Below are 25709 nucleotides of genomic sequence, written 5' to 3' on the forward strand. Positions count from 1 at the left end.
ACCCACCCTCCCCGCTCTGCGAACTGATTTCTGGGGATAGGGACTCCCTTATAGTGCCCTAGTGTGGTGCATCAGTGGTCAGTGTCTCGCATGGCTCTGCGCTTCTGGTGTGGAAAGTAGTGTCAGAACTGACGTCAGGATGCAAGGGCAGTGTCTAAGTAGTCACTGCGACGTCATCCTGGCGACCATGACGCCGACGACAGACGCAGAGTCGACCGACGCCACCAACCGATGTGCAGGCATGCTGCTAAGAAAAATTCTCTGGATCCAGTCTGACGCCTGAGAGTAATTATAAAATAAGGAATCTATGGTAAGGAATCTAAAACTAACATATGTCTCTTACAGATACATCGTTACCAAAGGTTAGTAACTTGTTCTTTAAAATCATAACCTAATGCAAAAATTGTGAATGTTAGAATATAAACAGTAAGGCAGCAAAGAAAGTTCTGTATAATGAGAATAACAGAAATAATTCTAACATGTTTATTGAAATCTGGAGTCCTAAGACCCTCATGGTGTTACTTCTAGGCGCTATGCTAGCTTCAGCTGATTCAGTAATGAATAAGCCTACTTCTGAGTTTCTGAGATGATGTGCACAACATACCTGTTATCATAACAGTAAGGAGGAGTTGTGTTGCAAAGTAGCTGCTTCCTATGGTCTATAAGAAGTTCTGGAATACAAGCAGCAACAGGCAACCCCTGAAGGGTACTCTGCTCCTTGTCGCTTTTGGCTAAAGCTGGTGCTAAGAACCTATCGTCTGACACCTAGGTTTTTGTATGATCCGATCAAGAAAACTGTTGAACAAAACGTTATCTTTTTTATTATTTTACTCCATGTAATGAAAACAGTGATAAAGTCTGTAGACATTTCTGTTATGATTAAATTAGTAAAAGTATAAACAGTCATGGTTGTAGGTGCTTCAGCATGATTATCACCTTTATCTGACATATAATAGTTGTAACAAATAATCCTAGAGAGCAGTTGCATGTGATGCAAGCATTTCTGCTCATATCTAAATATTAATTTGTTCCATAAAGGAAATAGAAGAGTTTAAGCGCATAGTATGATAGTGTTAGCAACACTCTGGCCACTATTTTTTCCCCATTTCCTATCAAGGATGCCACATAACTTGTGTCCGGGGTCTTACGCCCGCACCTTTGCTTTGCACCATAACCCAGCTTGGCTGACTTTAGCCCAGGGTCTTACTCGTTCCTTTGTCTCTAAACCATCATCTAGCATTGCTGGCACATGATCAGGGCCATTGATCTTGTATCATATTTCATTATGGCTGACACTAATGTGGACCCACAGTCCACACTTGTGAATGTGCATCGCTCGAGGTGGCTGCCATCCCTCTCACATGTTAATGTTTGACAGCCTTTCATGAGCAACATATTTTAAGTCTTGTCTATAGACAACGATGGCTGTCGAACATCTATTGTCACTAGCATATGAAAATATATACATTTTGTTGGCTTTGAGTCAGCCCTTCATCTTGATTGGATGACTTTCTTAGATGTTTAATTTCCCTGCCTTTTTATTTGATGGTTTTCATCCTTATTCGTTGTTTGTCTCACCACTGGAACATTTTTTTAATTATATTTTTATTGGATCAGTTGTGTCATTCCACTGCTTGCATTCAGATTCAGAGTAGTACTTTTTTTGTTTTTCTTCTGGCACTCCAGGTGTGTGCATGTGTCTTCTAGCTCCCTCCCTGGGATGTTGCTTTCCCCCTATATCTTCCCCTTTGTTGCGCGCCTCTTCTCCTCCCAGTTTTACCGCCGTTCCTGCTTGCATTAACAAAAAAAAATAACCCAACTCCTCTGATATTCCCTGTGTATTCTTGTTTCAAACTATGTATTTTCAGGGCACGGCAATTGTAGCTAACTTTATTAACAATGAATGCACTCCCTTGAAAATACGAAAATGAATGAATTGTATAGCAATTGGTTTGACGTTCATTGTATTGCCTAATTACTACAAAAAATGTTTAAAGTCACATCTGTACATCGAGTAAATGTATTAACTTAAATATCTTTAATTAAAAAAAATCAAAGATCATGATGTTTGTGTTAGTTTAAATTCCTAAACCTCAGTCAACAGGCGTTTTATCCTCCAAAAATGTTTAGGACTAAAATTATATAATTTGGATACAATTATTATTAATTACTAATTGAGAAAAGGCACCTTTATCTAATAGCCAAGTGAGCTTGCACTGTTAGGATAAAAGCTCCAAACCGAAGTATCTAGTTAAAAAAGAGCTTGCATATAACGTGAAAATACTTGTGCCTAGTGGGTGGAAATGTACGTTCAAATAAAAGGTGAACATCCTATTAATCTGTGAAAACACCAAAAATTGTTAACCGTGAGCAGAAATTGTTCCAAAAATATCAACACTAGTGGATTTGACTATGTTTAAAGCAGGCCCTATTTGTATGTGCTAGTGACAGTTGTGTTTCCATTAACAATAATGCATACGCCTATACACGTCATCGTGTGTAGAGCATATCTTCCTCTAAATCTCATGAAATAATTGTGAATATACAAATGTTTAATGTGGCTGCCTATGAAGGAATATAATAGGTTTTTAATTCGTAGGTGTATTATGAAATCTAGTATCAGTAGTTTAGAAGATAACCTGTGTGTCAGAAATGGGGTAAACACAAGAGGGATATTTTAAGGAAATTACACATATGGGGCCAACCACCCCAGCAGAATACTAATCAGTTCACGTTTACTAATATAATTACACAGATAATGTAAAAACCAGAGTACCAGCTGAAGTAACGTTAGACATCACATGTGTTTCTAATAATAAGTTATTGTCATAAAAACTCATGTATTTATTGTTTAGCAGTGGTGCGAGTATCGATATATTCATGGCATAATTACTTGAAAAAATAACTGAGAAGCAAAAACTGTTGTTATGTACGAAAATAAAGATTTACGGTAAAGCAATGCAAGTGTTGGCAGTGGCACAGTTAGTCCACTACCTACAAGTGAGTGGTATCTCAACACATGTGCTCGTCGTCCAGTGCAGGTGCTATATTGGCGGGAGATATCATTTACATCAGGTGATTCAATGCATGCCATTACAACACGGTCGTTACAACGACTGCGTTGTTACATCGAAGACAATTACATCGCAAGTCTTTACAACTAGTTGCTGTTGGGGGCAGAAGGGGTTTGATTTAAAATCAAACACCTTCCCTACTGTTGCACAGACTGGAGTTGGAATAGTAAATTCTACTATTGTAATATCCAGTGCCCCCTACAGCAAGTCGTTGTAATGACTTGCGTTGTAATGGTATGGGATATAACAACGCGGTCGTTGTAACGGCATGCGTTGAAATGTGTCATATTCATATTGGCATCTGCTTAATTAGTAAAGGAGAGCCAGTATTATATTGTATTGGTTACAAGGTAAGAGTATCTCACTATATTGTGCTAAAATAAATATATAACTTTTACATTTATTTTTTTGAAGACATTTCAAATAGCTTAGACTAGTCATGAAATAGTCAGACTTTGTATTAAACATCTTTTCCCTGTTCACTGCTTTAAAGTAGCTAATTGAGCCCAAGATGAAAACACCATGCTGAGCAACTTGAATCTAGTAAACGAAGTGTTCCTTTAAAAAAGTATGCAAGTTGTGATCTTTGAGAAAAATGTTTCAGAAAAAGAGAGCGTTACTTTGCAAGAACATTACTGTACAAATTTAATACTATCAGTAAAAGTAGTTCCTTTCAGTACCAGACACTAGTAAGGCAGTATGCTTTAAAAGGCCAAAAATATTTTTTTGCTAGTAGCTAATGTTTTTTTTTTTTTTATATTGGCAAGGTCCCAGCAGGCCCTCAAAAATAAAGTTTTACATAAACCTTGACAAAAATTATAAGCACAGCACTGACAGCAAAAAGCTTGTCAGCTAACGTCAGATGTATTGCCTTTGCTAACGCTCGTTTATTCCTGGTTTTGCTTTCAGCTTAATTCCATGTAATTAAGAAGGTTCAGGGGTTGGAGAAGAAGAGGTCTGGGTGGCACAGAAGAATGAAGTCTGGTGAACATTGAGCGGAGATGAATGTGGGGGTGAGGAGAGGTTTGAAGGAGCACGTCCCCCTCGTTCGTGCCGGGAAGCTTGCTGCTTAATAAACAGCTAGAGGAAGAAAAGAGAAAGCATAATTTCCTGATAGGCTACATATGAGATAACAGAGTATTTCAATTTCCTGCTTGCCTGTGTTAATTTACAGATGATTGATTGTCATTACAAGCTCAGGGATTGTGGTTCTTCTAATGGGTGTGGAACAGCTCCTCCATGTCCACCCAAAGGTCAGTGTTCATTAGAAGAGATTACCTGCAGAGATGGGTAGAAGCGCTCGCGTGCATCACAAGTGAATGTCTAGTTACTCCTTGCTATGTCACCGAGCAGCCTTTTCATTAACATAACATAACGTGTCCTGCATGTTCACCTGTAGGCATCTTGGCGCTGACTAACAGATGTTTATTGTTACCCAACTCAATGGTACTCATTTTATTGACCTCAGAAGGAGGAAAGAGTGAGTGGCCCTGCCCATATTTGAACCTGTGACCATGAGGTCGAACACAGGCCCCTGTAGTGGACGCATTAGTCCACTGAACCACCATACCTGGCTGAAAATTGACACCTAAATGTCGAACCCTCTTGCTTCTCCTGTTTGGCGGTCCTTCCTCTAAGACCTTTTGCTTCCTTTTAGAGTTACCCTTTGTTTTCTAGAAGAAGATTCGGAAAACACAAACTCTCAGGTTATTTGGTCTAATTTTAGCTCCACACAAGAACCCCAAAGGGCTCTGATTATAGACTCGCCTCCATGAAGTCCAGATGAAAGAAAGTATTCTCAGCATAGGAATCTTGTACCACGTGCAGTATGGAAAAGCAGGCGTGCCCAAAGCCTAAAACTAGTGGATGTGTAAAATTGTAAAAAAGATAGTAAGCGAAGGAGAGTGGTACTGTTGTGTTCACTGAATAAACATGGTCTTGATTGGCTGTTCAAATCATAGTCATCTATTTAAAACGTTTACAACAACAGACAAAACTCCCTAAAACAACTTCTTTTGAAATCAAATTTCAGGGGTAGGTCGTCCATAAGAGCGTGGGAGCGTTAAACCCCTGACTTCACCACTACGACCCACTTCACACACACAGTACATATTTCCCCTCTCACCATGCTTATCCACTCACACCTGTTTAGGAGGCGGGAGCATGACGGAGCTCTCTCTCCCGTCATCACAGCAGCAGTTCAGGCTGTGTTAACTGAACTGCACATGTCGGATTGGACGGTGTTTTCACGGTGGCAGCCTGACATGCGCAATTCAGGCTTCTGCTTCAATTGCTGAAAGGCAGCTGAGAAGCAGAAGCACAGCTACTTAGGCCTTCAATGAAGCACTTTGGTTGCCTGCTCCAGCCAATCCTTGCACTGCTCCTATTATGTTTAGCATTGTAACAGCTAGAAAGCTTGCTGCCCGGGAAGGCGCAGCCGGACCGGTAAAGGGCCCGCGACAAACCCCTAACGAGGGGCGGGCAGCAGCTGAGCCTGGAAAAGGCTGGGCATTGATTGGTAAGCTTGGTTTGAAGGGACCAATCGGCATGGGCCCCCTGGGGTGCGCTCCAAGGATAAAAGGGTATGGGGTCCCCTTCTAAAGTCATGTACCTTCGTCGTTGCAGTAACCATTTACTCATCCGAAGAACATCAGGCTTCAGCATGTGCAAGGTTTATTATACATTGCAAAAACACATTATACAATCGGGATGTGCATTTTACTCTGGCTGTGCTTCCCTGTGCCTAATATGTAGGAATGAAGCCTTCAAGGGGAAGAGCAACCTTTGAGACAAAACCAGCCAAATCCATTTCTTTTCAACTATGTGTGAGGCATGGTCTGAAAGCTGTGGGGGAGGATTTGACCTATATCACTCGATTCTCTCACAGCAGACAGGGAGAACTCATCAATGTCACATTGGCAGGCGTGGTCCTCAATTATATGGAAATTTTTATGTCTATGGAGGCCACTGGATTTGATTAGAAAACATTATAAAAACAGTGGTTGGGCAGCTAATAGGATGAAGCGCTGCTGTAAGTACCAGGCGTCAGCCCAGTAGTGTGTCATTTGGCACATTTAGAATGACTTCTCAAGATAGGCTTCAATCATAAAATTATTTTCAGCCCCAGATTCAGTATATAATTCCTCTATAAAACTCCATCCCTAATATCTTCTGGACTCACACTGCCCAATCCAGACCCTTAGATTGGCAAAATCCCATAGCTTTAAGCAGGGATGGGGTGTCAGTTAGTAACCTGATAGTTAATCTTTCAGGATCGACATATCTCTTATGAAAATCAGGAGTAAGTCCCTTCTAATACTAGGGTAAGACACAACAGTGCTAAAATCTTTATAAAATACTCAATGCTTGAGTGAGACATGCAAAGTAACTGGGGACTGTTAACGGTAACTCAAAAGGGTGGGGTCTGGGCTAAAACAGACGCATGTCAGACCTACTGGCCTCCCAGGGGCGTGCTCGACTCCGGCTCCTTCAATTTTCTTGTTTCACAACAAGCATGTACTCCGACAGGGACCCAACTCAGAACCAGGAGGTGCGGCGCAGAGGCAATGTCGTCAGCCTATGGGGTCATAGGCCCTTTTGACTTGGAATGTATGATTTAATCTAATATGTGAATAAAGTGAAGCTGTGGCCTTTTTGCACCATCAATCGTGTTTCATCTGTTGATGCAAAGGAAGGTGGGGTGCAATTTTGTCTGGGAAGCTTGAAGGCACTCTCCCATCTGGGTGGGTTTAGAAGTGCTTGTATTGGCTCAATGCTTTTTTTCCTGCAAGCAGCACGCTGCAGGAGCTGAAAGTGTTCTGCTGAGAGCTAGGTTTATTTTTAACAGTAATGTATGTGCGCATCACTTTCTAAAGGGGCAGCCCCACTGGCAAATATCTAGTTACAATTCAAAAGTTTAAGACAACTAAAAATAAATAATGCAGCAATTTCCCACTCTAATGTTTGCATTTGGTGCGAGTTTGTACCTTTTTGCTGTTTATCCATAAAATTATTTTTTTCTTTTAAAAACAACTTAAATTACCCGTAACCATAACGTATCAAATCATTGTACATGACTCTCCATTTGATATCAAGTATGGCATCACTGGTAATGTCACTAATAAACACATAAATGGCATCACTGAAAAGCCATCACATGTTATGACATAATGATATGACCACTGGTTCACTGAAAGCCGACAGATGTCAAACAAAGAGTACATATTGATGAAAAGTTGTACCGTCACTGACAGGCAATAAACACCATAGCAGAGACTGCAGGGATGAAAGGCTGCTAATACCACAGCTCATTGATAGATGTCCTTGCAGTTATCAGATATAGGAGATATACTAATATTCTCACATCAGGATTATGTAATAAAGCTAAATTATACAAACTCAATGATTCAGTTCCATTAATGAGATAAATTGATCCTCTTTCTAAAACAGTGGTCTTCAAACCTTTTATTACCCAAGCGCATCTCAATAAAAAAAAATCATATTATTTCAAAATTAGTCTATGGAATTGGCAGCTCTAAACATATTTAACAATTCAAACATTGTAGTTATGTTCAGATATCCCTTTTAAAATGCAATCATATACATGATTGCAACATGCTATGGCCAACCCGATGTTCCTAAAGTGTAAAAGTGTCCACACTGTGATTCTATATCAGAGATGGTGGAAGGAAGACTTTAAGGATTAGTTGGGAGACCCTCTTCCTTATCCCAGCCACGATATCCATGACAAAATATGTTACTGGTGGCCCCTTTAAATAGTAGCTCGCTGCTTCTCTTGCTTCTCTAAAAACAAAGTCGTTTTTTCCATGATCCTCCTCTGGCCTTGTCCTTTCGATTCACTCTTCCCTATGAGACCAATTAAGGCCCCCCAGTTTGAAGACTTATGCTCTAAAGATATTTTCAATGATAAATGGGTTAAAGTCCCCACTGCCTTGCATTCAAAGGGTATTGCAAGTCACAGAGGAGTTCCATAACCCTATGGAGATCATGGAACTACAAATTAACTTGCATTATCTCTCTAGCATAGGTCAGTGGCTTATTTCTTACTAAAGATGGCCATGCCATCTCCCTCCCCACAAATTGCTTGAGTCCTTGGAGTCTTACTCCTTAGTATAAAAGAGATAGTATGGTTACAGACATATAGAATAAAAACAACATCTTTATGGAGAAATTAAACACAACAAAGAGCAGTTAGTAATTGTTTCCAAAAAGATAATTGAGTCAGTTTAATGAAAGATTATTTTTAAAATGCTGTACCTCAGATTGTGTTAAAACATGCAGAGGGATTCTGGTTTTCCTATAATGAACAAAAATAAATATGTTTCTATAGATATCTCCTAATCACTGTTCAGTCTAGAAAAACAGACCAAAAGAATGAAAGCTTCATCTCATTTTCATTGTTTAACTGGCATTTGTAATTATTCTCTGTGACATGTCTTTTACCTGACTGTAATGACCTGCTAATTCTGCCAATCACCAGGGCATACGACCTTATCCCTTCTTAGGACCCAAAAGGACACAACACTTCATATATACTTACCCAAGAAGGGAATAATACTAACAACTAACTAAAGATATATATGTGGCTATTGCAGAGTAGCTTGCAAAGAGCAACAATAACGCAAGAAACAATACCAGTGACGACAATAACAACTCGGGTAAACAACGCCACTCGGTAAAACAACGCAAGAAACCAAGGGCCACAAGGTAACAACGTACCCCTGGGTACAAAAACCAACACCATACCAAGGGCCACAGGGTAACAACAATGCGAAACAATGCGAACAAAACCCACCCTGTTGGAACTGAATAAACACTGCATGCCCCTCCTAACAATGCCTCGGGGTAGAATACTTACCATGTTAGGCTTCCCTGGATGAGAGCGGGACGTCCCTCTCTCTACAATTACCTGCAGGAAGATAAACTTACCATCCTTCCGATGCTACAGCATTTGGGTCAGAAGGGCCCTGACCTCCCATCCCAAGGAGCACAGACAAATGATTATATGCTCTGGGGCTTCTTTATTACACAATGATAGAATGACAAAAGAAAATAATCTCTAATATGTCACGATAGACGTTCTAGATCACTTACAGCACCAACTTCAAACTACCAATTTTATGATCACTAAATGCAATCAAATAACACATATATAAGACTTATATGTATACAAATATAAGGACCCTGAAAATAGGAGAAGATAGTTAGATAAGAACAGCTAGAAAATAAGAGTTAGTGGAACACCTCACCAAGTTTCTACACATCTCATTTCCACTTCACCAGAGGGGAGTCCGTTTCTCCAGCCAAAACAAGATTCTCTGCTGCACCGTCACAGCTACACGTCTGTACTGTGATGAACTTCCAGAGATTAAGTCTCAGACAGCTCCTTTAGTAGAAGTGAAAACGTAGGCCGAAGCTCCTGTGAGCCTCGCCCCCTCTCTCTCTCTCATCAGATTCAGCACCAGCCCGCCTCAAGGCCACTGTATTGGTTGATCAGGCCTTTGCTATGACTTCGAGACAGAACATGTACATTCCTCCAATAATAACCGGTTTCTACCAGCATGCAGAGTGCAGAAAACAAGTGAAAGCAAAACATAACTTCTCACCTAGAAAGGCTCGGAAGATGGAGACAGCTCACAAAATGGAGTCGCTTAAGCACAGGCCACTACTCCCGCAAAGAGCCAAAATTAGTATGCAAGATGGCATAAGATTATGCCAAAGCCAATAGGTAAGCCCTGCCATTAAGCAAGATAAAGTCAGAAACAGAAAGGGACATAATCAAACCCTACTTTGTAGCGTGGCAGGCCTACACATCTCCATGTTATATGACAGTATAAACTGCAAAGCAAGATGACATGAGAGCATGTCAAAGGCAATAGTCAGCACTGCCGTTAAGCAATACAAAGTCAGAAACAGGCCTACACATCACTATATTAGGCCAAAATATGCTGAGATGGTAGTGGGCAATGGTCATAATCGAGCCATTTATCCATAAAATAGCTCAGTCACTACACTGACCTGCTTGTTCTGGCAGCAGGCATAATTATATCACATCAGACTCCACTTTAGCTTGTGGGGTGTGCAAAGGATGTATATTGGCACACTTGCTCTTCATTTTTTACATTAATTATGTGTGTCCTACCTTGGTTAAACCACGAGCTATATCCCAAGGATTATCCTAGTTCCTGTACCAGCCCTGCTTTATACAGACAACACTGTACTTATAGCACGAACACCAGGGGCTCTTCGTCAGCTGGTGGAATCTTTGATGTCCTTTGTGAGTGATCTAGATCTGTCTACAGACTATGGGAAATCGTACATGATGGTGCATGTACCAGTGAGGAAAAATATATCCACCCTAACGGTGAATGGGCAAACAATGGGGTCTGTGAATGATTTAAATTATCTGTGGGTTTGTCTTTTGTCTTTCTCATGGCATCCACAACTTAAGATCAGTAGAGCAGCAGGGGTTCTGTTTAACCTACCCTCTTTTTGAATATTTATAACTCTCAGTGCGCGTCTGGTGCAGTTTATGGAGCTAGAAGAATGTCACCACTTTGCAGACAGAGGAAAATCTTATCTGTAGGCAGCTCTTGTTTCTACCACCCACAAGCTCTCATTTCATCATGCACTCAGAGCTCAACCTCTAGTATAGTTCTGAAACACGTAAGATAGCGTCCCTTTTATTATTGGTCAGCATATGGTCAAACACCGAGGCTAGTTTGATCAGAGACATTACCTCGGACTGCCCCAGTCTGGATAAGGGGTTGTCAATCCCCCAGCTTACTTATGTACAAAATAGCTTTAAAGCACTATAGCTACATGCCTTTTTTGATGCACCTCGCTCTTTAGAAGAAGGTGACAAGATGATGGTAAAGCGCCATTTCCTATAGCTTGTCACTCCCAGAAGCTACAAATTGAGTCTAGTAAAACCTCCATCAGGGAGTATCTTACTTTTTCTGCTCTTGAGAAGCCAGTGCATTACTTTGCAATGCCGCTCTTTCTTTGGGAGAGACCATTACTGTTTAATTTTAGTGCGGGTAGGATGGTGCGGCTCCTGAACTTTCCAGGCATCAATGGCTTTTCGGGGTCATCTTTACCGGCTTGTCCTTGCGAAGGGTTATCTGATCAGACTATAATGCACTTTGTTTTTCTTGTCAACTTAATATAATGTATTTTATCTTATTTATTAAGCCAATTTTAAATCATTAAGCCTTTGCAACTGCAGGGATGCCTTGTTTTTCCTTCTATTTTTAAAAGGCCCTGATGTCTTTTACAGTTTCTGCGCATTTCTTAGCCTCTTCGCTGCTGATGACGAGCTCAGCTCGTCATCAGCTACGGCGGTCGTGTGCTGATGACGAGCTGAGCTCGTCATGTAACGCAGCTTTTTCAAAATTGCCGCGCACAGCGGGAAAAGCCGCCGCAGCGATGCGGTTAAAGAAGCAGTAAGTTGCAGAAAATCGATGGATGGCTAGTTTAAGTAAACTGCTATAGTATTTGATGGACCCTCACTGCTCTCCTTTTAACTGTTGATTGGTTATTTCAATTTGATCTTATGTGATGGAATTATACAAAAGTTTTTATTTATCGATCTTTCATGGCCATTTTCTTGTGCTGAATAAAGAATTTGAAATCTGATCTCACAGCTCAACTGTAGCAAGCTGTTACAGTTGATCAGCTACGTCATTTTGTTATTTCATTTGACTAAAGGCGTCACAACTTGACTATATTAAGGAAATTAGGGACAGGCTTTTATACAGGGACACACCTTCAGACGTGAATTGGATGTCACTTCGTAAAATGACCGGTTTCAAAGCTTGTAGGCACTGTTGCAAACAGATGTCTGTGACAGATCTCCATGTGGTGTGCTTCTCATACTTGGAGACTTAACACGTCACCAAGGCCTGCGATGAATGTGCCCTGATAAACCCTTATGCCACCCAAGAGCTTGAGCCGAAGCTTTACAAAGGTATATAACCAGAAAGCTCTGCGCGGTCCAGGTCGAAGGTGCGACAGATCTTCCTCACGCTCTAAGTCCTTGGCTTAGTCAAAAAAGACAGTGAAAAAGAAAGCTTCCTTTGGTTTTATAATCCTCATTGCCGACTCACTCTAGCAATCCAGAAACTCTCACACACGCATTTATACAGGAGGGAGTCTGGTCATAGACCCAAAGCTTAAACCACAAAAATTTGAAAAATATATGTCTAATTTAGTTTTGAAACATTTCATTATAAAACATTGACAAAACACATATTCTGTACATTATTCTAAAAACATTTCAAATTGACATTCCATGCACAGGTGAAAGAACCGCAAGAATATACAACACTACCATAAAGGGTACAACAGAGAGTACACAACAAGACAGTACACTTTGTCATAGACAGAACATATCTGTGTTTGAAGAAATGTTTAGCTGGAGGGCCATAGATTGTATCTCCTTTATCTAAATGTGGTTCCAGCCACTACACAAATTTTGAAACACAGCGTTGACGCGTTTCGATGGTGACAAGTTCATTTATACCATCTTTCTCAAGACCACAAGATGTGACTCTCACAGCCTTTTATAGTGCCTGAAATTGGTCCTAAACCTTAAATGTGGTTTGATGCCAGACTCTGATGCTGTTTCTGCAACGGTTCTTTATCCAAGGTCCTAATTACCCAGGGTTACGGAGTCTGCCACTCTCGTAAATATAACCCTATCCAGTAAGGAATCCTCAATCTCAGGAAATAAGAGTTTGAATGGTCCTGATGTCTGTATATTTAGTCAGTCGTCCACTCTGAGCTATTGTTGGCTCGACCTCGACTGAGTCCACTTCCATATCTTGATGTCCTTCAGCCTCTACTGTATCCATGTCACTCAGTCACAATTCCACTACCTCACAGTCGTGCACAGACATTACCCCACCTTGTGTTGTGAACTCTGAATCGAGCCAGAGCCAGCCTTAGACGGGCCACAGCACGCTCCTTGGGCCTTTCAGCTCCTGTTAGGAAATCCCTCTCTACAATATTTAGCTTTTTGGGATATGTAAAATCAGCAGTGTCACTCTTCAACGCTCGGACAACAGTCCATGGGCACAACAGACTACGACCTGTCCACATGGGCAGTGTTTGCCTTAAACGTCCACCTTTTGGACCCCAACCTCCAAACACCTTCAGTGCACCTGTGCACAGCCATCAGGTAGGCGATAGGATCAGCCACTTTCTGCGGGAATGGCAGCAAATTACACCCGTACAATAGGTCCTGCACATTGTCCAAGGGGGCTGTGGTCTGCCATTGCTTTTTAACCCACTGCATCTGCCACCTACCTCACATGACTTCTCGGAGGACTATATGTTTGTTTTATGTCAGGAAGTGTAGGCTTTTTTGGACAAAGAAAGTATGGACTGGGTACTATTCCTGCTGCTTCCTTGTGCGATAGAGGAACTGATGCCTCTGTCCTATCCTAGACCTTCACTCTCGGCGACAAGGCTGTGCCCCTCATGCCTTGTCTAAGGACAGAGGGGGCTTTTTCTTCCTTCACCTTTTCACCTTACCCATGGTCGGGAAGGGGTCTAACACCATCCCTCCTGGCCTGATAAAAGGTGGGGGTACATAATTAGCTCAACCACTGTTTTCAAGTCCAGGGTAGCTTTTTGGCTACATTCCCCCTACCTTGCGCCACGCCAGGTTGGTGAAAAAAACAGTTGTGAGAGATGTGAGCTGACAGAGAGAAGGTGATAGCGACAGACAAAGCTCGCTCTAAATTTTTTCTCCTGTGTGCAGCAGTGTAGCCATGGCTATGTGCGCCAGGAACCAGACCGCACGTGTTGGTGCTGCGCCAAATATCACTCCAACCTTATGCTTAAAAAAGTGAAAAGACGGTGCATTTCCACACATTCAGTCCCACGTTAAGGGTCTTAAGGCAGGTTTGCAATTTGGATACACACGCCATGACGTGAATTGGTTACACAGGATTCCCTCTCCACAACTCTTTAACAGTGCCCATCAACTCTCCAGAACAACTGTCTCTTAGATTCATTTAGTTTTATAGCACAACTCATACCAGTGTAAAGTGTCAGAGCACTTTACATCACACACACATTGCACAGAGACAATCATAGGTGTGTAAAACAGTGTATAGGGAATGTTACATCAGACAGGACTACAAGGTGTAGTGTAGGAGTAACATGGCATCGATACTGGTAGGCAATATAGTTTGAGTCCTTATTCTGGAAAAGTACAAATTCAGAATTTAAAATGTAACACCATTGTTAGAGGTTCTCTTTAATAACAAGAATTGTTTTCTACCGAAATGAACCCTTTTGGCAAGATTTGGATAATGAAAGACTAGGCAAGAAAACATATTGTTCTAAAATAATATTTGTGGTTTACATGCAGCTGTTTGATGACAGTTAATAGCTCAATGTTCTATATTAGGATTTTGACTTACAAACCACAAGTAACAAAATGAGCTCTCTTACAGAAGCAGTAACCCAATGACCTATTTATATTACATGCACTTTATTATGTGCATGGTACACGTTCTTAGCAGCAGGCTTTTTAACCCACTGTGCTACCTTTACATGAGCAAAAACTTTCACTAGACAAACCTCTGTCTCTTTTCAGGAAGATGATTAATCACCGGAGTTGTCTAGACATTTTAATTGATGCCTTTAAATTGCTGGAGGCCAGGAAAATGGCAGCAGGTGCTTTTAAAATGTTAATATACTTGCAAAAATGAAGCCCCCACCCCAACTGAGTGCCCGGTGCGGTGGCACCGATCTGGAGCCGGATCTGGGCACAGCTTTCAGCCAAAGGGTTTGTCTGCATGGAGAAAGTTCTGCCATTCCCTGCATCCAACTCTTCACACGAGGACAACACCCTCATTATATGTATGTCAATTTCATGCAGCAAAGCCTGGCAGTGGTCTTGGCCTATCTCCATGCACAGCTCACAAACTGGCAGCCAACTACTGCTGTGTATAACTTTTAGGAGGCTTGGCTGCAGCAAGCCCTAAAGACATAGCTGCCAAGGTTTCAGATTACTTGTGTGTGACATTTTCATAATTTCAGTTTAATTATGAGTGACGTTTCAACAAGTATGAGTGACACGTTCTCGCGAGGAAAAATCCAGCCATGAAGAAGAGAAAAACCTATAAATAACAGAAATTACAGCTATTTGAGCAACAAGAAACTCTAAGAAAATCCTAAAACTGCTGCACAGCACCAGAAATGGAAGGGCACAAACTTCACTGAAGGCCCTGGTAGTGATAAATGAAAGCCAAATTGCAGGTTTATTGAAGTAAAAGAGCTGGTGAATAAGTTCACACAGCTGCAGACTCTGAACCCTAACTAAGGAAAAGCCAAAGTTCTATACTACTGAGCACAGTCAGTACAGAACTGTGAGCAGAGGTGTAAATTAACTAAATTAAATTAAATTGGTCAGAAGTACTTTGGCACTAGTGTGAGTGACGCAGTACAGGCCAGCTCAGTCACGGCGACTCTGGTCGCACTATGCACTTTACAGGCAGCTGATGCCTTTGATAATAGTTAGTAGGTCACTGTGTAAATTAGGATTGAAATGTATGAATTGCAAAAAAGACAAGGAGGTGACAGGGTTACAGAATGTGACAAAACTAGTGACCCCATGAGCTACCCACATAAAGTAATGTTCTATAATAAGCAGAATACGCGTTCGTTGCAGCAGGCATTTTAACCCTCCGTGCTACTGGTGAGTCAAAAGTTGCAGGTGAGAACTCTAATCTCTCTGTAGCAGGAACATGAATAATTACCATGTTATCTTAAATTTACCCAAGGATGTCTCTGAGTGCTGGGTAAAAGATTCCTGTTGCTCAGCCTGGTCTCTGTAACTGGAGTCTGTGGGGTCACTCGCTGCAGACAGGTGATCTGACAGTGGTGTGATGCACTGGGGGCAAGACTGGACTATCTGCAGCTGTAGATTGTAGTAAGGGTAAGAGGTCATGGGTGTGGCGCGCTTTCCAAGCTGTGCCCTACGCCTTTAGACCCACCGCGCCCGCTCTCAGTCTCACCATGACTTGTTCGGTCATCAGGAAACCTCTACGACCAGGGGAGGGGAGTACTGTCGAGGAGGCTATGGAGGTCGTTTAATTTATTAATTCTGTTGGCTGCAGAAGCAATTCTTTGTCGTGCCAGGAATTTGAAATGAAAACATCCTGTTGCAGTTCAGCCTGCACTGACCAGAAGCCCCTCAGTGAAACTGTACGTACTGGAAGACCGGAGTGCCGTCCTGTAGCGTGCAGCTCTGTCTCACCCGAGCTATCGCCTGAGCGGAGCGCACATGCATCAGCCGGCGCCAGCCGCAGGAGAGACTTGTACCGCTGGCGAGGGGCTGCTGACATGATTAAGGTGACAGAAACAAATCTGCTAAGCACGCACTGGGCCTAGCAGACAACTAATTAGTGGCACTAATGTTAGTAAGCTTCAACCAACAGAACACCGGCACTGTGACGATAGAGGCAGGAGACAGTGCCTATTCACGTCCTTCTGTTGGACTTGCTGCATTTCTTCTCTTAATGGAGCGTGCTGAGGGCTGTTTATGGGCCTTTGTGAAAATATTTGTTAATTGCAGCACCGTCATGTGCTGCAATTAACATACATATTTTCACATTGGCTCACAATCAGCCCCACCCACACTCCATTAAGAGAAGAAATGCTGCAAGCCCAAAAGAACGACGTGTAAAGCATACGTTGTGCTTTTGGACTTGTTGCATTTGTTTTCTTAATAGAGCGCGGCTGGGGCTGAATTGAGCCATTGTGAAAATATATATATCTGAAAGAAACAGTTAGTTATAGATTCCTTACCTTAGAATTACCCCCAGATGTCAGACTGGATCCGGAGATTTTTTTCGTCAGCAGTACCCCTGCACATCGAAAGCTGGCGTCGGTCGGCTCCGCGTTCATCATTGGCGTCTTGGTCACCATGCTGACGCCGCTGCAGCTACTTAGACTCCACCTTCGCGCGCTGACGTCAGTTCTTTCTTTTTCCGTGCCAGCCAGCGCATATCCAGAGAGTGTTACCTCCAGTCACTTTTTGACAGACTTTTTGCCGACTTTTGTCAACGTCGATTTTGAGTCTTTGACTCCTGGTGCATGTCAGGGATGCCCGGTTTCAAGGCTTGTAGTTCCTGTAGCCGGCTGATGTCGGTGATGGATCCGCACAGCGTGTGCCTGTTTTGCTTGTAGCGCGACCACGACCCCAAGTCGTGCTCCGACTGCCGGACCATGATTCCGAAGTCTTTGCAGGAGCGGTCCCGAAAGCTTCTAGAGGCCTGTGCCATTTGATGTCCCAATCGCATGGGAGGCCGAGAGACCAGTCGCGGAGCCACCACCACCAGTCTTCTTCAAAGTTTATGAACTCCTCAGGTAAGTCGAAGCACCAGAATAAGTCGGAGAAGCACCGTCGCTCTTCGACTTCTCCCTGCCGGTCGGCCGACATGACGAGGGATGCGGGTGGTGCCCCTCCTACAGTTCCGCGTGCGGAGCCCCAAGGGTCGACTCAGAGTTTCCCTCCCTTCCCGGGACCCGAAGCGACCCCTGCCCAGCTTTGAGATTTTTTTACGGAGCGTTGCATGCCATCTTTGGGCAACCCGACTCCGCTGGCGCGGCTTAGGGCCCAGCGTATTCGGCTGGGGGCTCTGGGTCTGCGACACCAGCGGCTTTAGCCCTGGCACCGCAGGGCCCCCTTGGATCCAGGCCACCGGCACCACATCCGGCACCAGTTGTGTCCCCAGCCTGCGTCGACCAAGGCCTCCACCCCGATGTAGACACGAGCCAGACAGGCGTCGACCAATGCCGGATCCAGCACCGACGGGTACTTTTGTGCCCCTGTTCTACCCTGGCTCTTTGAGACCAGATTGGGAGCCAGCGGCGCGTGAGGAGGACTGGGAGGGGTCTGGAGACCCTTTGACTGACCAGCTAGGTTATGAACCACACTGGAGAGAGGAACTGGAGGAAGCCAGTGGTATGGATACCTCACCAGACCTTGGCATGTTGTCTCCTAGTACCGTGGCTATGGAGGAGGGAACATCTTACGGCATGGTGTTGCGTAGGGCGGCCGAGGCTGTCCACCTTGAGCTACCTACGGTGGCAGTCAGGATTAACCTCCTGACAGAGGTGCTTCAACCGGCAGCGAGCTCTTCGGAGCCCCTGCTACCGTTTAATGAAGCCCTCACTGACATCCTTTTGGGCTACTGGACCAGGCCCAACACAGGGGCTCCTGTGGATAGGATGATTGCCCGAAGCCACCGCCCGCCTCTGGGCGACCCCACTTTCTTCTCCAAACACCCCACCCCTGAGAGCTTAGTGGTCCAAGCCTCTACATCCAAAGGCTCATTCCCTAACGCACCACCTGATAGGGAATCCAACAAGCTGGATTATCTTGGAAAGAAGAGGTTTTCTTCCTCCAGCTTGGGACTGCGGCCGGTAAACACTGCATGCCTGTGGGATATGGTGGCGCAAGTGCTGCCCCAGTGCCCGGAGGAGGCCCTGGCCGTACTCTCCCGTGCAGTTGCCAAGGGTAGAGACACAGCAAAGTTTACATTTGCTGTAGGCTGGATACCACCAGCTCGCTAGGCAGGACGATTTCCATGTCTGTAGCCCTTCAACGCTACGTCTGGCTGTGGTTGACTGGTTTTTCAGAGAGATTGTTCAATCCACTCTAATGGACATGCCTTTTGATGGCCGTTGCCTGTTCGGCAACAAGGCAGACAACGCGCTAGAGCACTTTAAGGACTCTCGGGCTACGGGCAAGTCCTTGGGCCTCTCCACCACCCACCCTGCGCAGTCTGATTTTCACCCCTTTCGTGGCTACGTAAGGGGTGCCCTGCCACGTTCCGTCCCGAGCCACAGGGACGTGGGAACCACTGCCGGGACTCTGGGGGCCAGCAGGTGGGCCAGTCCACCATAGCCCCCTCTTCAGCAGCCTTCAAACCCTCCTAGTCCGACCTTTCAGGGCCACCAATCACCAGTGGGTGGCAGAATTCTCCATCACCTCTCCCACTGGTGCACCATCATGTCGGACAGGTGGGTTTTGCAAATAGTCCGCAGGGGCTACTCCCTCCCCTTCAGGAATACCCTCCACCCATGCCACCTCAGCACCATTGCATGTCGGAGGATTATCTGGCCCTTCTCCAACAGGAAGTTATGGCTCTCTTGGCCGAGGAAGTCATCGAAGAGTTCCTGCCCCAGAAGTAGGTTGTGGTTGCTACTCCCACTACTTTCTGGTACCCAAGAAGGACAAAGGTGTGCGTTCTTTCTTGGATCTCAGAGACGTCAACCGCTTCCTCCGGAAGGAGAATTTCAAAATGTTGACGCTAGCTCAAGTCCTGTCTGGCGACGACCCTGGAGACTGGATGGTAGCATTGGACTTGCTGGACGCCTATTTTCACATCCCCGTCCTGCCGGCCCACTGGTGTTAACTACGTTTCACAGTAGGTCATGAACATTTTCAGTTTTCTGTGCTTCCCTTCAGCCTTACCAGCGCCCCTCGGGTGTTTTCACGAAAGTGATGGCGGTGGTTGCAGCTCATCTGTGCAGATCAGGGATCCCAGTCTTCCCCTATCTCGACGACTAGCTGTTGAAGGTGGGCTCACCCCAGGATGCCATCTCCCACCTCCAGACTACGGCCGACCTCCTACATTTGCTGGGGTTCTCCATCAACGTGCTGCCGAAGTCACACATGACTCCCTCTCAGAAGCTCCTCTTCATCGGAGCGTTTCTGGACATGAGGCAGTTTCGGGTTTATCCTCCCGAACAGCGAGTCCGGGATATTCGGACTATGATTCCGATCTTTCACCCTTTATCCCGGTTTTGAGTCAGGATAACCCTCAGACTACTGGGCCTGATGGCCTCCTGCATCCTGCTGGTGAACCATGCCAGGTGACATATGCGGGCTCTGCAGTGGGACCTGAAGTTCCAGTGGGCACACCATCAGGGGAACCTGTCCGATTGCGTCCAGATCTCGGAGGGCACTGCACACCATTGCAGTGGTGGCTAACGAACCAGGATTGGGTTGACCGCAGATCCCTCTCCCTTTCCCAAACAGAGTTCACAGTGGTGACCGATGCATTACTTCTGGGATGGGGTGGCCACATGTGGGAGGCAGAGATCAGAGACCTCTGGTCTCCGATGGAGTCTGGCCTCCACTTCAACCTTCTGGAGCTTCGGGCGATTCATCTTGCACTCAAAGCATTCCTTCCCTCTGCCTGGGGAAGAGTAGTGCAGGTGTTCACGGACAACACCTCCGCCAGGTGGTACTGCAACAAACAGGGCGGGGTGGGGTCGTGGATCCTATGTCAAGAGGCCCTCCGCCTCTGGACATGGCTGGGACATCAGGGCATGTCCCTGCAGGCTCAACACCTGGCTGGTTAACTGAACGCCTGGGCGGACGAACTCAGCCGAAGGTTCATGATGGATCACGAATGGCGTCTTCACTCGGAGGTGGTGCAAGGTCTCTTTCAACAGTGGAGAGAGCCTTGGTTATATCTATTCGTCACCGAAGGGAAAGTGCAATGTTAGCAATTCTGTGCGTTGAAATTTCCACCCGCACTCGCTACGTGATGCTTTTACCGCCCAGAGTGCTGAAGAAGATCAAGCGCGACCGGGCCAAAGTCATTCTTGTTGCTCCGGTTAGGGCACGAAGAGTCTGGTATCCCGAGCTGCTTCACATGGCCATCTATCCTCCGATCAGACTGCCTCTTCGGGAGGACCTTTTGTCGCAGCAGCAGGGGACGGTCCTCCACCCGAACCTGTCCAGCCTCCACCTCTTTGCGTGGAGATTGAGCAACGGTAGTTGACGTCTTTTGACCTGCCTCCAGTCTGTGATGTTATCTTGGCAGCCAGGCGTCCCTCCAGTAAGACGGTATACGCCTGCAGATGGAACACATTTGTGGCTTGGTGCGCAGCAAAGACCCTCTTTCCGCTACTCTTTCTGAGGTTCTCTTCTTCCTTCTTTCTTTAGCCCAGCAGGGCTCTGCTCTGGGCACTCTTAAGGGCTACCTCTCGGCCATTTCAGCCTTTCTTAGGCTTCCTGATCAGCCTTCTCTTTTCAAGTACCCTGTTGTAAATCGCTTTCTTAAGGGCCTTACTCATCTTTTTCCTCCTGTTCCATTCGTAATGCCTCAGTGGGACTTGAACTTGGTTCTCACCTACCTTATGTGCGCTCCCTTGAGCCGCTTCATAACTGTACTCTGAGACTTCTTACACCAAAGACTGCTTTTCTGGTTGCCATCACCTCTGCTCGCAGGGTGAGTGAGCTACAAGCTCTTTCTTCAAAGCCTCCTTTTCTGGCTCTTCATCCGGACAAGGTCGTCCTGAGAACCAGGCCTTCCTTCCTTCCCAAGGTGGTTACTTCTTTCTATATTGGTCAAACCATCACTTTGCCCACCTTCTTTCCACCTCCCCATCCATCTAAGGAGGAAAAGAGGCTCTACCGTCTGGATCCAAAACGGGCGCTTTCATTTTATTTGGATTGCAACAAGCAATTCTGGGTGGATGACTAGCTGTTTGTTGGCTACGTGCGCGCTGAAAAAAGGTTGGGCTGTGCACAAACGGACCATCTCTAGGTGGGTCGTCTGGTGCATTAAGGCTTGCCATTCCTTGGCAAAGAAGGAGCCTCCAGCGGGCCCCTTCCACCAGGTCAACAGCGGTTACTACTGGTTTGGGACGAGGAGTCCCCCTCAATGAAATCTGTCAGGCAGCTATGTGGGCTTCTCTGCACACGTTCACTAAACACTACTGCCTAGACAGCCAAGTCCGGAGAGACGGCTTCTTTGGCTGTTCGGTTCTCCAGGACTTTCTGGTGTGAACTTAGTTCGCAGACCCCCCTCCGGGGTTGGTATTGCTGGGGTAACTATTCTAAGGTAAGGAATATATAACTAACTATTTCTTTCAGATAAACAAGTTACTTACCTTTGGTAACAATATAACTGTAAGAAACATAGGTTAGTTATAGATTCCTTACTGCCCCAGCCATCTTCCCCGTTCTGCAAACTGACTTCTAGGGTTAAGGATTTCCTTTCAGGGCCCTAGTTTTGTGCTCCAGTGGTCAGTGTATTTATTGCATGGCTCTGCGCTTCAGGCGTGGAAAGTCGTGTACAGAACTGACGTCAGCATGTGAGGGCGGTGCCTAAGTAGCTGCGCGATGTCATCCCGGCGACCACAACGTGAACAACGAACAAAGAGCCGACCGACGCCACCTTTCGAGGTGCAGGGGTATCACTGGCGAAAAAATTCTCCGGATCCAGTCTGACGCCTGAGGGTAGTTCTAAGGTAAGGAATCCATAACTAGCCTATGTTTATTACAGATATATTGTTACCGAAGGTAAGTAACTTGTTTGTTAATTGCAGCGCATGACGGTCCTGCAATTCACAAATATTTTCAAAAAGGCCCACAAACAGCCCGCAGCCGCGGCCCATTAAGAAAGAAATGCAGCAAGTGCAGGAGCCACCTGCTATGGAACGCATCCACAACCAGGTAATTACAGTTTTCTGTGCCGCTCGCCTTTTAAAGGCAGCGCCGCGAACCCTCTTCCAGGATTTGTGCGCGCTTCCCTCAGGGCACTGCATGCTTGGGGGTCATTTAGGTGCACGCACCTTACAGGGAACACTGGCGACAGACAGAGATAGATTTACCATGACAGACACATGGGCGAAGAGGAGCAGAAACATCAAAACTGTGTTAGAGTCACAGGGAAAGGGATAAAGCAAGGCTAAATGCACAGATGGACAGGGACTGAGGAACAGGCCAAGGTATGAGGACAAACAGAAAGGCAGGGAAAGAGACCGAAAGAGAAGTAGAAAGAGAAAGACTCAGACGCGGCGTAGTGACTGCGAGAGGGAGACAGGAGTAGAGGGACAGGGTAAGACATGAATGCATGAACATAGAGACAGTGACAAAGGTTCAGGGACAGTGGGATATGAAAAATGGGTGTGTGGACACTGACAGATGGGTAGGAGGACAGCATGATGGGGACAGAAGGAAAAGAACAGAACAGGGATTGAGGAACTGGGACAAAGTGTCAGGTGCATAAGGACAAGGGATTCGAGTGAGAGACAAGGACAAAGAACAGAGAGAAGAATAGATACAGGGATCCTAGACACATCCACTAGCATACACACACACCCAGCATCATACACTCACACACCCAGCATCATACACGCATTCAGCCATCCTTATAGCCTCACCATAAACACCAGCAAGCCCACCATTAACTGCACACACCCCCACTATCACATCGTAAGCCCACATATCGTTCATACGACAATGCACCCATCATAATGTATCCGGAAGACCAACATCATGCCAACACACCCACCATCACACAGCCACTCCGACCCTTCTTTGTGACCACACACCCAGCTACCAGCTATAGGCAGAAGCAGTGGCGACCGACATGGGGCTGGGCTGGGAGGGGGGGGGGGGTAGAAAAAGAAATCTTACTAGATTGCCGTGCCCCTCTTCGTCTCTCCTCTGTCGTCTCTTCAGGCCGGAACAGTGAAGCAGAAAGCACCCGACTGCCAGGCTCCCCATAGCCAATCACAACTCTTCAATGCAGTGTTGTGATGGGTCTGAGCGCCGTGGTTCGGTGCTCAGCCATGGAATGGGGGCCTGGGCATGTTCTGCACGAAGACTGAAATGTAACCTGCATGGAGAACACGCAAAGTGAGCATGAATGTTTGGTCATCCCGAGACATCTGACCAAGCATTCATGCGCACTTGTAGTGGACATACCCCTCCTCTCCAGCCCCGCCCGCAGAGCTGCTGCTGCAGGGAAACATAAAATGATAACAACAATGAGTTATTATTTATTTATTTATTTATTTTGAAAGTTTTATATAGCGCGAACAAGATCTTTGCAGATATCAGAGCGCTTTACAGAGGAGGGAGCATATATACACAGATACATCAATAGTGTTAAAAGTACATATCATAAACAATCAAGTAATTCAATTTCAAAGTCATACAAAAATGCAAAGGGTTCGAACAGGTAGTACAGATCAGTATCGAGTCTTTGAAGTTGATCCCCAGTATTATCATTTTATGTTCCCTTTATTTACTCTGCTAAAAAGTAATGAGGCGACGCTCCGCCTTAGCGGAGGAGCCACCACAGGGATGAAAGCTCATAACATTTTCAACTGTGTCGAGTCGTCATTGCGCCTATTTACGGATGTTCTTTCCTATTAGAGGAGGCCTATTTCTTTAGAGGTTTTCAGGAGCCCTTTACTTCGTTATTTTCCGGTTTCACACCTAATGGTGCGTGCATTATTCACGCCTGGGCAAATGTCTTATATTTTATACATTCTCTCATTCCGGGATTTGAAGGAGAACAGTCTCTCGTAGCTGCTTGTGCCAATACAGATGTAGGATCAATGTTTGCCAGTGCCTTGTTACAGAATAGCCTGGACGTTGAAAGCGCTGGAGAAAGCCCCTGCTGCTCGTCGTTTCAGGCTTCACAGTGCGTCTCTGGGAAGAACGTGTCGAGATAAAGGGAGCACTGCAGAAATCGAGCGGGAAGAGCGAAAGGCTATTGAAAGACAGCATTGTGTACCTGCGGGCACATTACTGCACGTGCAGCCTGTGACCTGTGAGAGTTTCTGCCTACGTGCATTTGTACATTAAACAACCTGAGGAAACCAGTCCATTAGTGAGTCCCCGGCCCCGCCCCCCTGCCAGAAGCGCGCGCATGAATGGCTCCCTGTGCCTGTTGGCCTAGTTAGAAGCTTTGTGGCGCTGCCAGATGAGTTAATGGCCCAGTGTTCATGGCGCTCTAGCATGTGTCATTTCACAGGAGGCTTTGTTTGCGTACAGTACATTACAGGCCATTCTTATACCATTCAACAAGTCTTCGCAGTACCTATTTTGAGGCTATTTATGCAGTTCCCGCCACAGAAGGTATGCTCCTTCTAATGTGACAAAGATTGGTCTGCAAAGTGTGATGGAGGCAAAGGCTACGAATTTTAAATGCAAGTCTGCTGTACTGCCTTTGACTGTACAAGCCTCTGTTATACTCTCTATGATGTCAACATTTTGGGCCTTAATTATAGCTGTTGAAATTATCTTAGTGATCTTCTAATGCAGAGAATGTCTACCTTAAAAATTGCCTTTTGAGGGGACAAGCAAATTGCTCTTGACCGCCAGTGCTTCAGCCCATTGGATTGATGGGCCCCTCTTAGATTTTACTTAGACAGCGAAATCTCGAGTTTCCTTGGCTCTCCAGCCATCTTTTGGTTGGCATGCAGGTGTTCCAGAAGGCTTTGATCTCCAGAGCCGGATATCTGACCACATTCATTTAATGCTGGTAGATCTCGCTGCAGACATCCAGGTTGAATGTTCCTTACATGGTGCCGACAATCACTTGTGGACAAAGACTTGTGGCATTGCTGCTGATGCAACATGGTTTCAGCTAGGCCTTCACTTGTGAGTTAGGAGGAATTATTGTTCGCCTCTTTGGGAACACAACTATGCAGACCTGCCACCCTAATAAGGCTTCTCTATTTGTCTATGTCTGCCAGGGTATTGTGGAACACTGAAGATACTCTAGCAGGTAATATTTGTTAAAATAAAGACGGGCAATAGATCATTAAAAAAGTATA

General features: G+C 45.2%; 1 protein-coding gene across 4 annotated transcripts in view; it reads left to right on the forward strand.

Annotated features, from left to right (window-relative positions):
- The window catches only part of TTC7B (tetratricopeptide repeat domain 7B), a 1385350-nt gene that overhangs the window by 1242754 nt on the left and 116887 nt on the right, over positions 1-25709 (forward strand). The gene's annotated exons all lie outside the window — the stretch shown is intronic.

Source organism: Lissotriton vulgaris, chromosome 9, assembly GCF_964263255.1.
Source record: "Lissotriton vulgaris chromosome 9, aLisVul1.2, whole genome shotgun sequence".
NCBI classification, from domain to species: Eukaryota; Metazoa; Chordata; class Amphibia; order Caudata; family Salamandridae; genus Lissotriton; species Lissotriton vulgaris.